At 37.8% G+C, this 13,802-nt stretch overlaps 1 protein-coding gene across 1 annotated transcript in view; it reads right to left on the bottom strand.

Moving 5' to 3' along the window:
* Positions 1-13,802, bottom strand: part of ANK3 (ankyrin 3) — a 379,574-nt gene that overhangs the window by 314,334 nt on the left and 51,438 nt on the right. The gene's annotated exons all lie outside the window — the stretch shown is intronic.

The following is a 13,802-nucleotide window of genomic DNA, read 5'->3' as shown; positions in this document are numbered from 1 at the left end:
ATTTGCCCATTTCTGAGAGCCCCTGTCACATCAGAGGTGCCAAGTGATGAGGGTTTTTTTTTTTGTTGTGGTTTGGGGTTTTGGGGAAGATTTATTTTTTAAAAAAAACCTGGCAACCTCCAATTAATACATAGTTTGTTTGGAGGGGGGTTGAGGTCAATATCAGGATCCTCCTGCCTCCCATCTTTTCACATCTTCCCACCCTTCACCCTCATTTTCAGTAGCATTTCACTCATGACAACCAACACGAATACCGCAGACTAAGAAAAGAAGATTTAATGCACTGATTCATAACGTTGTTTGCCTCAAAGCTTTCTCTTTGTATCATCCTCTACCAATGAATTTCAGTGAGCAACCACAACAGCACCATCACACTGAAGCTGTTTCCTGCGCATTGGCAACAAGTCCTTGTGCTGGCTTGTCTTCATGTGCTAGAAAAACTGGCACCATCTGAACCTGGGGCTCCAAATTAGGGAGATAACTCTCCACATCAGCCTGGTGAGGTTGATATTTTGAGGAACTGTACCTCCTAAGGTGCAGGGTTTAAATAAACAATATCAAGAGACTACTTATAAAATTTACCTCGAATCTTCCCTTAAGTCATTGGCATACAATAAAATTTATACTTACAAAGCAGGATTTTTGTACAAAACACAAACACTGTTGATAATACACAAAACCAGGAATTTAATATTCACAGGCAGCTTGTTTTTAATGGCTGTCTCAGAGAAAGAAAAGGAACCCCAGCCTTTTCCAATTTCACATTTTTTATGGATGTTATGTTATAAACTAAAGTGCTCTCTGCTGGTTAACAGTGGGTAAAACAATGCTTAAACACTCAAAATACCATCCTATCCTAACACACATGCAAAGCAAACCTCCTTTCTTCAAGACTATTTTCTACTATGTGTGCATACCCCTGGACAACACATTATTTTCTGAAATAAGTGCAAACAGGTAGAGTTCAAGTACATTTCAAGCGTGTCTTCGAAAAACAAGTTAAGGCTTGGATACATTAAACTGCCTAGCTAAAAGCCTCTGTAATTTGTGACATGCTTAGCTAATTGTATGCATATAAAGTCATTTCATATTACTTTTAAATGAAAAGGTCATAAAGAACAGTCATACTTCTTCAGGAATGAAAAAAATAAATCTCTTTCCAGAGCAACCTGTTAGCTGTCAAGAAGCTGACACATTCAAACCATTCACTGAGCTCAGGTATGCAGACAGAGGAACATCACAGGTTCCCCCTGAACTTCGGTTATTTAGCTGTGTACCTCCAAAACACAGTTTCCATCTCATGGGCTGGATTATTAGGTTTTAGGAGTCATCCTGTTCCTAACTCAGAGCACTTAATTATTTCTGAACTGTCAATACCTTCAGTGACTACCTATTTCAGAACCCCTTTAGTTTTTCCTGTTTTCTCTCTCATTTTCACAAAAAATGAGTAATCTCCCAAGCACTGGTATATTTAGAACATGAAGGAAAAATCCAGATAAGCAATAGAAGAATTTTACAGTCACAAGATGCTCTCTGAGAGGTAGGAAAATCTCTCACACTCCTCTCCCCCCATATTGCTCAGCTAACCATAGCAACCTTGCTGAAAAGAAATGTAATGAATCTATCTTCTCCCGTTTGAAGTTATCATTCATATGTCAACATTTAGACCCTTCTATGAGGTTTTTTTTTCATTTCCTCCTTACCTCAGAAAATTTGCCCAGTTCTTTTACTCTTGGTAAAGCCACTATGACAGAAGAAGAAGCTTAAGTATTACGTATAGGACACTTCACAGAAAAATACAAGAGATTCCTTAGAAAAGGTTTTTAGAAAAAAAAAAATTCTTCAAATCATGTCTTTCAACTTTATTTCTCTGCAGAACCCACAAAAATTATCTTTGATAGTAGAACTATCAAGTGACTGCTGACATCAGTCCATCTCTAAGTTATACTAAAGAAATTATTCAAATTAACCTTTTTCCATCCCCAGGCATTTAGCGTACTCAGTGTAACTGTGTATTTAGATGCCTAAGGTAACTGAAGTGGAAGTAGAAAAGTCAAACAAGACTGCCTGACAAAAATTAAGATTTTTCAAACATCCAAGAAAAGTCTCTTATGCATATTAAAGTGCTGCCATGAGCATAAAACCTGAATAAAAAAACCCTATGTTTTTTGAAAAACAATAGAAATCAAAGAAGATTTAAAGTTTTAGAGGTGTGCTCCAAGTCAAAAAAGCAAACAAAATTAAGACAGAGCAATACCAATGCAGAATTACCTTAAAATAGGCTAAGGAGATGTTGCCGTTCAGAAAGAATCAATGCTTAAACATACTGCAACACTGCTACAATCAAGGGAGCAGTTTGATAAATTACAAATTAGTTACTATATACTGTCTAGATAGTGCTTGCTCACAGAAACATTTTCTTTTTTATAATGCTCACAACGGTTATTTCTTTGTGGAAGTGCACATGTATATTTTGGGTATGTTTTGATAAGCTACAGCGAAGGAACAACATGCAGAAGTGTAATACTTTGCAATTGCATAGCTCCTTGAAAAACTGAAATTAATACTGCTGTACTATCAAATGTCTAAATTATTGATGAGAACACACACTACTCCCTGTAAGTTACTGCTTAATTACAGTAGTGTCTAGAAGTGAACTTTCACAACCTCGTTGATACATATCAGTTCTAGGACAGGTCTATTTTTAAATCAAAATAACTCGCATAAGAGGACAAGAGGATAGGCCAAGTTCTGTCTATCAGTACAGTTCTATTTATAAATTAGAGTGCCTTGCATGCAAGAAGCAAGGGGTACGCAACTTGTTATTGGTAACCTGTTCTGTAACTGTGTGCCACGGGTTTTAAAAAGAACAGCTATGACAGAGTTACTTGTTTTACCAAAACAACATCCAAATCCAAAAAGCCAAACAAACTTCAAAGTCTAACTAAAGGACTAAGAGTGTGGAGAAAGCAGGGCAGACAAAAAGTCAGCTTACTCCTTATATGTGTAGAGATCCACGAGCTTTATTTAACAAAAGCTCATGGCATTCAATATTTACTGTAAGATCACTTTGCAGATGGATTGCTTAGTACTTCCTCTTGCACCTCAAGCAATATTCTATGCTATGATAAGCCAAAATTCAAGGTTAAATCAAGTATTACCTAGACAGGAATGGAATGTGTGCTGAGAGGGTGGAAGGCAAATTAACTCTAATCCTCTTACTAACAAAATTAAAACCAATTAAAAGCCATACTCCTTTTATGTACAAGGTATATTTTCTTTTCAAATAGGAAGCATTTTGTGAAAACATTAAAAACTAAAGAAAAAACAGTTTTGAGGTCAGTCTTGATTCCTTTTCAAATCCCATAATTTGATCAAAATAGCAGTTTACAAATGACCATTCAAATACTACCATTACTGACTTCATTAATTTATAATAGGCTTCTAACACAGCCTGTTTACCAATCTGCTCTTGTTTCAGAAGGTGCATGCGTGTCTATTATCCCATGGCAACATAAAAACAACCCAAAACCCACTTATCTTCAGGCTAGGATTATGAGAATAGAGTGGTGGTTACCACTTAGTAACCATGCCTGGTTAATGGCATGGTTCACTATAGAGCCAACTACCAACCTGAAGATTTTTTTTGGCCTAAAATCACGTGCTATAGGCTAGCATTGCCCCACTTGATCTCCCTCCTCCTTTTAAATGGAGGTGTGTCATCAATTCAGACCTGGAACAATACTCTAGGGTAGAAGCAGAAGCCAACTAAAGCCATAAGAAAGAAGTGCCTTCTGATCAAACCCTCAGTAGAGCCGCAAACTCTTGCACTATCAGGAAATAAGTTACTACCACTCCTTCAGGAGGACAAATATCTACATTGAAAAAAATATTTATTCTGATTTTAGAAAAGCTGACTGAGAATAAAATAGAAGCAAAGGCAAGGCAAACCAGGTTTTAACTCTTGTTAACTAGTTAGAATTATTTTTTGTATTGAAGTCCAGGGCTGAACATGAGATGCTAGCGTAAATCAAAACCAAGCAATCTTGCCTTCACAATCACTTTAACATATGTTAGCTAACTGAATTTAGGAGCCTTGAGGAAAAACATATCCCTTGAGGATGGAACTGAAGGGAGTCTGGGAGGGAGGCCCAGAGTGATTAGGAAGTGACCCTGAGGGAGAGAGAAAGCTAAGAGATTAAATTCCTTCCCTCGCTCCCTTAAAGGGGGAAATTAGCTTGCCTTGAAACATCCTTCAGCAACTGAAGTTTGTAAGAATTCCAGTTCATTAACAAAGGAATACCAAACTAAAGATTAGGGAAGGAATAAAGAGTCATACCACAAAAATCCTACAAAATTTCTTAGCTAATACAAAGTTAATTCTCTGCCAACTGTGTTTGAAAATAGTTACACAAAGAGAACATAATTTATATCCAAGTTCTATAAATTCCTATTTGCTTGCTGAGATACTTCATGATAGATTCTGGTTTTGATTTCACCCCTTTCACATTTTGTAAGACTTTTTTTTTTTTTTTTTCCTCTGTTATTTTATAGGGGTTCTTTTAAGTTTAAACCTAGAAAACCAGACCATACTACTGAACTAAGATGGCAGGTTTTATACTAAGTACTCATACTGCTGTCAGTAAAATCTTGTAGAGGAAAGATGAGGGTGAGAGCAGCCCATTTTCAACAAACTTCCACAGGACCAGAGTGTGGGGCAAAGCAGCCCCACCCTGCAAAGTAATATTTCAGACTATGTTTTTTGAGGTCCCTTTACATCAGAAACCATAGCAGGATCTGGAAGTTTATCTGCCAGCACAAGGAGCTTCCCAGCATGCAGTGTCTTCCCATGTTCACGTTTAGGATACAAGAGGACACAACGCAGCCAAGGGGTGCCTCTCCCAGGGCTGGTTTTCACTGGGCTGTGTGGTAGCACCACAGCCAGGGGCAGGTGTGTGTCACCGTTCCTCCCCAGTGAGCCATCAGGCCAGCTGGTCAGGTCTCTTGTCATTACAGGGGTTCACCAGTTCGGCTGTCAGACAACAGTGCACTGGAGCAGCACCTCTGTGGTTGGTTTGCATTAAATTCAGCCATACATGAACCCCATTAAGACAAGTATGTGGGACAATGGAAGGTAAAAAGGTCAGATGAAGCGCATCTATACATAGGTGCCCAAGTGCAGCCTCTTTATTCCCCAGAATAATGCTTGTTTTGACAATCGCAGAAAAAAGGACAGTAGCTTCGCAAGCCAGGAAAACGGTATAAGCCTTCATGACAGATTATTCACAACCCTACCAATTCACTGAACTAGTAAGTGCTGAACAACCCAAATTTAGCTTTGATTCTAAGGCCTCATGCTGCAAGTTTTTTTAAGCCAGACACTCATCTGAATTTTACTGGTGATATCACAGCAACAGCAGTAAGAAAAGCTGGGTTTTTTAAACATGGAGAAAAAAGTTATGTTGGAGAAACTCTGCTTGGGACCACATTTGGAGCATAACAACACAGTAAGAGTATCTAGCAGCTTTTTTCCCTAATTAGGGAGAAAAATGTTCTCCATGACATTTTGGTTAGGTGACAATTTCTTCATCTTTTACCTTTTATTTTAAACTATGATATCATATGTACCCACTGTAAACACTATTTAAAACTGCAAGAAAAGCATTAAATCATAGCACTAACTGAAAAATGCATAACATTCAAACTTAAAGTTTCCACTGAGGAATGTAAAATCAAAGATTGTTTCTAGTCTTATCATCATTGTGCCCAACAGTGCCTTAAGTGTGTACAGGAGCTCCAACATCGAAATCTCCAACAATGAAAGCAGTAACTTTTTTTCCCCCCAGCTACAACACATGCAAAAATAGGCAAAATGATGACCATAATTATTTCACAGAGCACCAAAAAGCCCATATCCTATTTACATTCAAGGCTGTATGCTGGCCATGATTAGATTTCTCTCATTAGAAGATATGTGGATGGGAATAAATTCACAGATAATTGAGAGGCAAGAGAGACTAGATCAGAGAGAGCATGTAAGAAGTCAAACAGGAAAATGCATTAAATCCAATCATTTGGTAATATAAAAAGAGACAGATACTGTTATATTTATTTTCTCTCTATCACTGTGCCCATAATTTGAAGTGCCCCAGAGACTTTCAGCATCTAACAGCAACAAATGTTTTTTGCTCTGGTGTGTTGGTTTTTTGTTTTGGTTTTTTTTTTTTTACATCTCAGGTAAGCAGAAGTAGTTTGGAGTTTCATCTCTCCCCAACGTGACATATAGTATATCTACCAGAAAGATTTTTCTTCCCAAAACCCAGCAATTTAAAAACAAACATCATCATAATCATTTTAAGCTGCCCTAGGTCAGTGTATATCAATTAAAACTGTTCACTTCTACTTGCAATTATGAACACAATTTACATACAACACAAAAGGAACAACTTTCATTTATAAAGGTCTGTCAAATATTTGCTTCACCAGAACTGAATCAGAATTAAGAATTTTTTTCTGTTAAATCTGTTGGTCTAGGACACCATAATAATGTAGAGCTTTATGTTTGAAACACATTATGAAGATTTAAAACAAACACCACCTGTAAATTTTATTTTCCTGTGTCTATAGAACTTCCAAGAATCTTTTCAAACCTGGAACTACATGAAAAGATTCTCTATTAAGATGTACAAATAAAAACCACCCCACAGATGAGTATGAGCTAAAACTGTCTTTTCTTTAAGTTCAGGCTAAGGAAAAAAGCCTACAAAAAAAAAAACCCAACAGTGAAGTACTGGGCAGGGGGGGAATACACATGACTCTATTCTTGTCCAGTTTCTGTAATCACAAATCTAATCTGTCATGCAGAATATGAATTTTCAATTTTAGCCAAGGGCCAATTTGAATTTCTGGGTTGTTGTTAAATTAGAATAGCTTTAAAATAAAGAGAGATTTTCAACTTCTCATAAAATGAGCAGAAAAAGCTTCATAATTAAGTAATTAATTCATGAAGTCTCATAATTGATGCTATGGCAACTGGAAAAAACACTTGGCATTAAATATAAAACACAACCAGATATAGCAGAAGGTATTAAAAGTAACAAACTTCCAGCTTCATGCAAGTTGCAGGCTCCAAAACAGCTCTCTTCTATTCAACATAATTCAAGATTATCTTTATTGAAATCAGTGAGGAAAACAAAAGGAATGTCTCCCAGAAAGTCAACTAAATTCTAGAAATCCACAAGATCATTATCTATAGAAGTTACACTCACATATATACAATATTTTCCCTCAGTGTAACGCAGATTTTTCTCATACTTTATGTTCAAGACCCTGAAATTTATGAGTAGTTTTATTTTACTATTATACAAGATTGAAACAAAACATTTTGAAGGGAGTCGTCTTCTTTCATTCTTACTATCCAACTGTATTTTATTGATCAGCAAGAAATTAATTTTCCCCAACTCATGACTGTTTTGCCCACGATGATAATTGGTGATCTCCCTGTCTTTATCCTGATTCACAAACTTCATCTTAGTTTCACCCACTATCCTATTGAGAAGGAGGAGAAGGAAGAGTGAGAGTGGCTGGGTGGGCATCTGGCTGCTAGCAAAGGTCAAGACACCACACCAGAGAACACCAATCACTGCTGTCTGGAACCACTGCACAGACCTCATGATAAAAAACAGTTACCTAAACTGCAATATTATGCTCTGTAGAAGTCCATATGAGGAAGAAGGACTGACATTCATTTAAGCCTTATGATGAAAATTTCAGATTTTGTAAATTAGGAAATTCTAAGGAAACCAAAAAAAAAAAAAAAAAAAAGACTTTTGTATTTGGAAGGATCCAAAAATTGAAAGGAAAAAAAGTCAGTAGAAGATTATTATCACCAAAATGTTCTCTTTATCCCAAGTATAGTTTCCTATTTATCTCATCAGCTGGAAAGCGAGTGGGAGAAGGAAGCCACTATTTAAATAGCTAAAACATCAGATGTACAATGTCATTATGGCATATAAAGCTTATATATGCAAAGCAATACTTAATGTGCACTTAAGGCCTAGAGTTCCACATCTGCAATTTTTACAGTGGTACTGCAGAAATGCTTAAGTGAACATAAGCAGCAGGAAAGGAAATTAACTTTGTCTTTCTGAAAGCATAAACCAGGCTGCATAGAGTAAACCAGAACAATTTGCAATGATTCACATCTTGCAAATGTTGCAGCTATGACAAGTTACACAACTGAAAAGGACACTGAATATACCAGTTTTGCCAGGTTGCTGGAAAGGAGTTTACCTGTGCTGTTCTTTAATGTACAACCTGCTCTCTTCTAGAAATGCTCACTTTCAAATACTCTAATAACTTGCTGAATACAGAGTTGAAGAGCAATTCAGGAACAGAAACCATATAGCATGAAGTTGCAGAAGAAGGTCGCTGAGGGAAAAGGGGTTCTGGTTAAATTTCTTCTCGCATCATCCACACACAACAAATAACTCCTGTTGCTGCCAAACATCTCTTTGTAATTGCTTGCGTTATTTTTCATTTCAAATTAATCTATACAGTTACAGACATGAAGAATATAGTAATTCCAATATAAGGAAGAATTAAAAAAATATAAGTGAGCACCACAGGGTTCAAAGAGCCTCGTAAATAACACCAGAGAATTAAAAAAAAAAAAAAAAAATGAAAGCAGATTCCCGGAATCAAAAATTCCAGAAGTTATAATTCGGATCTCTCCAAGAGAATAAGATGAGGAGGATAAACTTTATTTTAAAAGCACCCTTCATGATACTGTGTTATTTAAGTGGCAGTGATCAAAACTGACATCAAGTAATATTGATGCATTACTGGTTCACACATCCAGAAACCTCACTGCTGGGACTCCAGACTCTCTGCAGACTCTGAAAAGATTCCAGCACTCCTTTTAGAAAATATCTGAAAGGGTACAGTACCCTAGCCAAAGTTTGAGGTAGGAAAAGATCATTAGAACCAGTTCTTACAATCCCATTGCCAACTCACATCCTATTAAGGAATAATTACCTCCAAAAGGTTTTCAGGGTTCAAGAAAACTTGACTTATTTCTCCTGCAAATGTCAGGTAACTAGACACTTAGTGGATATAGAAAAGCTTGCATCCACCAAGACAAAGATAAATTAAAGGAAACCCCTTCTGGTCAGGAGTTCCACTTAAAAGCACTTTATTTTCACAAATACCAATCCACTGTTACAATCTTACTCAACTAAACATATTCTTTTCCCTAGCACTCTATACTGTATTTTACTTTACTGTACAAAATGTTTATTCAAGTAACTTTTCAGCACTCACCAATTATCCAAGTGATATGCACATGAAGTTCTCTTGGTAATTTTCTGCTGTGCAAGTCCTAAATCTAACAGAATCACTCTTCCAGTGAGAACTTTGCTGCATTTGGCAACATTGAGTACATTCTTTTAGCCTGTATATTTCTTCATCTCACATTTGTTTAATTGCACACCACTTGCAACATTGTTAACCTCCTACGAGGTGGCTTTTGATGCTTATAAGCACTAGTCAAACTTACTTCAGCCCTTCTTTTGTTGCTGTTTTTGCTGGGAGTTTTTGTTTGTTTATCCAGACATCATTCTTGAGCTTGTAAATTACTTCCTCTGTTTTCAGGCTCCCATTACCAGTCCCAGCCATTGTACTGGTCTAAGATCATCTGCTGGAAGAATACTTTTGCAAGGTGCAGAAAAAAAAGCACGAGAACAACATGCATCATCTAAGCCTTTCAGTGTGCCAGCGGACGTCAAAGATGTGCTAAAGAAGTATATGATAGAAAGAGCACAACAGCCACTACCTCCCAGATAAGATAAGGAAACTGGAGAGGTAAACAAGAAGCTCCTTCTCACCATCTCAGGATCCTTAGCTTCCTCTGCTTCCTAGGGCTTTCCACCACCTTGTTTCTAAATGGAGAGCTGCTAACATAAGCATCATTGCCTGTACCTCCTTAGTCGTACCAAACAGGATTCAAACATGGAATATTCTGAAAGATCTGCTCCTCTGGCCTCCAAACAGCAGCTTTCCATCACATTTAGTATCATTTTCCAAGGTAGGTAAAAGTTACAAGAGTTTCTAGAGAACATGTGAGTATAATTTGCAGCTTTCTAGTCAAAACTGTTAAAAATCTGTAATTCACAGGTGCAAGTAATCCAGGACAAGAGGTAATGGCCTCAACTTGCACCAGGGAAGGTTTAGACTAGATATTGGGAAGCATTTCTTTACAGAACGGGTTGTTAGGTGTTCGAATGGGCTGCCCAGGGAGGTGGTGGAGTCCCCATCCCTGGAGGGGTTTAAGAGTAGAGTCGACATAGCACTTAGGGATATGGTGTAGTTGGGAACTGTCAGTGTTAGGTTAATGGTTGGACTGGATGATCTTCAAGGTCTTTTCCAACCTAGATGATTCTGTGATACGATAGCATAAATAAAAACACTGGCATTGGTTTCAACGCTACCAAAGTAGATTGAGTTTGCAAAACCAAAACAGCTAAACTGTTAATCTTCAGGGCTGCCCGATCTCTCCTTGTTAATTCCAACTGGTGTGCTCACTTTCCACTACCATTATAAATGGCCTCCTTCTCTAAGGATGTTTAGCTTTGCTTGTTAAAAAACATATTTGGTCAACTTCCAGTTTCAGGTATAATTTCCACAAAACACTGCTTTTCTGAAACTTTAAATATGGGAAATTAGCATGACGTTTTTCAAGCTCAAAATATGTGAATTATTATAGCCATGAAAGCATCTTAGAGAAAAAAAGCTCTCTTTCCATCCATCAACCATTGAGACTGCCATGGAGCATTAAAGAAGGCTTATAGATACCATTTTTACTGTAACAATGTTGAACAGAATAAGTTCTTAAATTTGTTTCCCTATTTTTCTCATTTGTGTTCACTTTTTTGAACTGTTATCATTAATCTGAAAATTCTCAAGAGAAGCAGGTCCTCAATAGCAGCTTTGATCTCACCAAAAAAAAAAAAAAAAAAAAAAGAGATGTCAAATGAAAACTTCAGTAAAAGGTTTGGTTTAAATATATGTTCCTATTCTAAGCAGGAGAAACAACAGCAAGAAAAGACTGAAAGCTCTGACTTTGACCTGCAGACAATTTGTATTACTTTTCGCTTAGCTCACTAGATAAGCCCTCAAGATAACTCCAGGGAATCATTACCAGAAAGAAAAATAATCCCTTTCTTGATATTTTGCTGTGCTGCATGAGCTAGCATTCCTGCTCAAAGAATCTTTCCAGCTCAGCAATCATGCCCTCTGGCTTTTTCTCAGGACAAACCCTTACATATTATTCACATGCCATTTCCACATTATTTATATAGCAACACTTATAGCATCTTCTTGCTGCAAGAAGGACTATAAGAGTCTTCAACAATAATGGCAATACTTGTTCTGATAACAGGAGGCATTAGCAAGAACAGCTTTCCATATGCTGCATTAATAAGGCACATTTCACTATCTGCATGTGGCCTTGTTCTTCAGAGCAAAATTCAGCTTCTATTTATACAATTTTGATAGCCAGAAAAGCAGTTTAACTTTCGTTACCGTGACATGCAAGCCTGAATAACTATTAGCTAGAACTGTTATACTTAAGAAGGCCATTTTCAAAGGCTTAATGGCTGACCAAGTGAGCTGATTGACCCCATCTGATTATTAAACTCCAGGGTATGTCATAAATTCTTCATGGAGACATCATTATTAACACATGTTTAGAGACAACTACAAGTCTGAAGTACATGGACCTTTTAAGCACTGAAATAGCTTAACAATTCAGTTTCAAGCAGCAAGAATTAGCTGGCAAGCATCATTTCAAGTTGTCAATATTTTTCATAACTTAAAAATGAAGGACAGCATTGTTCACTTCCTGCAACAGCTTGTCAGCTGATTGATTCTATCAGGCCAAACATGGACAGAGGAATTACTCAAAGTACAATCCCATCTCTCACTTTATTATGCTTACCCAATTACATTATATGCATAAGGAGTTAGAGTTGGCATCTCATTTTTCTACTGTTGCATAGCGAATATTCTATTCTTTGCAACAGCAGTTTAAAAGTAACTTGTCACTTTTTCCTTTTGCCCTTCCTCCAACTCACTCTCCTTCCCCTTCATTCTCCCTTTGAATTAGTATTACTAGTGTTGTTTGCCACTCTCTCTCCCACCACCACTTCATCTGCCTCTTCCTGATTTGCGTATGCAATGTTCCATCTCTCAGCAAGACCCCTGAAACCTCATACTGGCCAGTGAATTTTGACATGAACCCCTCCATTTTCACCTGTCTCTTCCATATACCTTCTATATACTCATCAGCTCCCTCCACATGCCGCCTTGGTCAAACATCTGACTTTGCCTTCTGCATGCATACCAGCCTCTGGGATCAGTGCTTATGACAGCTCTCCATCCTACCATGAAACACTCCTGATTTTGTCTTAATTTCTGCACCTATTCACTTTTAGCCTTCTTCCCCCTCTCTTCCTTGTGGTTTTGAGAGATCCAAGGCTTCCCTTTCAGATCTACTATTTAATTCCTTTCCAGGCACAGGTGAGTAACCTGCTCACTTCCAACTTACATTTTTGGTCTCAGTCTCATTCAGTATAACGTCACAGCTAATTCATTCTCACAATGTTAGCATCTACCCTAATTTTTATAGCATCTTTTCATACTTGCTTTTTCACTCCCTAGGCTAGTGTTTTCCCTAATTTGTTTCTTCCCATATGTTTTCTGCCTCCAAGGTCTTTCTCACCATCCACACCTATTAAACACAGTATGGCTATTCCTTCAAGGTTTAGTTTCCAAACCACCTAACTAGTTCCTTTCATCCCATACTCTGTATCTTCCAGGTGGTGGGGAATTTTTATGGCACCCCTTGAGGGGAATTAAATACACTTTTGTGCTTAAATATAAAAAATATGTAATGAACAATGAATTGGACAGTCCTACCATCATAAGCCGTTCACAGGGAGTCTGCAAAGATGCACCAGGAGCTGATTCCTTACATACACTTGCACCAGCACCAATCCTGTGAGTGTTTGCATGGGACACCTCAGTCCACTGTTGGGTTCATCTCCCAGCACCAGCTCTGCTGCCCAAACACTGGCATTACATGATCACTACAAGACAATGCTGTGGCTGTTTCTTCTCTCATCAGCAAGGGAAACTCTGCTCCTGTACAGGGAGTCGCTCTGTCTCTAACATTCCTGCTTCCAGCCAGTTCAACCCCTTCTCCAGTTGGATCTTCTTGCCCTCCATGCCAGATCATTTCTTGGTCAAATTACTACTGCTGAGCAGTTCCAATTTGAATTTCCCCTTCACAGGCTCCAGTGCTTTTGGTTCATCCTCTACTAAAACCCCTCTGGGCCATGCTCCTTCAGTTTCTCATACTCTTTGTATTCCTAGAAATCTTACTCCTCACTTTTGTCTCGAGGGGATTGTAGGAAGGGATGAAATCCTTCCACAATTCTGATCTGACTGAAAAAAAATTTCCAATAAGTTACACCTCCCATCACAACAGTTTCTTCTCTCTGCTTCAGCAGACTTCCCTGTCTCCTGCTCCAAGGAAGTCAGGCAGTTCTGCTACTGGCAGGATGTTAGAAAATAGGGTAGTTTCCATGCACAAGAAGTACAAAATCATCAGCATTTCTTAAGCAGGCTGCTTCAAAGTCACTGGCACCCCAGAAACTTCAGGCATACTTCACTAGTTTTCGTATTCCATCTTTTGGGTAATCTCTTGATGTTGCTAAAGATAAGGGTTGCTCGAGTCCAAGAGT

This window comes from Strix aluco, chromosome 7 (assembly GCF_031877795.1).
Source record: "Strix aluco isolate bStrAlu1 chromosome 7, bStrAlu1.hap1, whole genome shotgun sequence".
Classification (NCBI taxonomy): domain Eukaryota; kingdom Metazoa; phylum Chordata; class Aves; order Strigiformes; family Strigidae; genus Strix; species Strix aluco.
Note: the sequence above shows the minus strand (reverse complement) of the source record. Positions and strands in the feature narration are given on the sequence as shown.